Raw genomic sequence first — 253 nt, forward strand, 5'->3', positions numbered from 1 at the left:
CAGTCACCGTCGTCGTCGCCGCCGCCACAGCCCGACGCGCCCGCCCGGCCCGGCCCGGCCGCGGAGAAGCGCGCTGGCCACGCCCACACCCCACCGCCCAGCGTACGCCGGGAGGGTGGTGACGTCAGCGCGCGGCGCGGCGCGGCTATACCGAGCCGCCATCATGGGAAGGTCGGAGGGTGGGTGGGACGCATGCGCAGAGAGGAGCACGCTTGAGGGGTGTAGCGCCCCCTGGCGACGGGGGGTGGGGTGG

The 253-nt window shown here is 76.7% G+C and overlaps 1 protein-coding gene across 4 annotated transcripts in view; it reads right to left on the minus strand.

Moving 5' to 3' along the window:
• The window catches only part of SMURF1 (SMAD specific E3 ubiquitin protein ligase 1), a 47,563-nt gene extending 47,519 nt beyond the window's left edge, over window positions 1–44 (minus strand). For all 4 annotated transcript variants that reach the window (XM_010570333.1, XM_010570332.1, XM_010570331.1 and 1 more), the window contains exon 1: window positions 1–44. This exon is cut by the window's left edge and continues 191 nt beyond it. The gene's annotated coding sequence lies outside the window, so the exon portion shown is untranslated.
• Window positions 45–253: the final 209 nt, after the last annotated feature.

Source organism: Haliaeetus leucocephalus, unplaced genomic scaffold (genome assembly GCF_000737465.1).
Source record: "Haliaeetus leucocephalus isolate CR32 unplaced genomic scaffold, Haliaeetus_leucocephalus-4.0 Scaffold295, whole genome shotgun sequence".
In the NCBI taxonomy this organism is placed as follows: Eukaryota; Metazoa; Chordata; class Aves; order Accipitriformes; family Accipitridae; genus Haliaeetus; species Haliaeetus leucocephalus.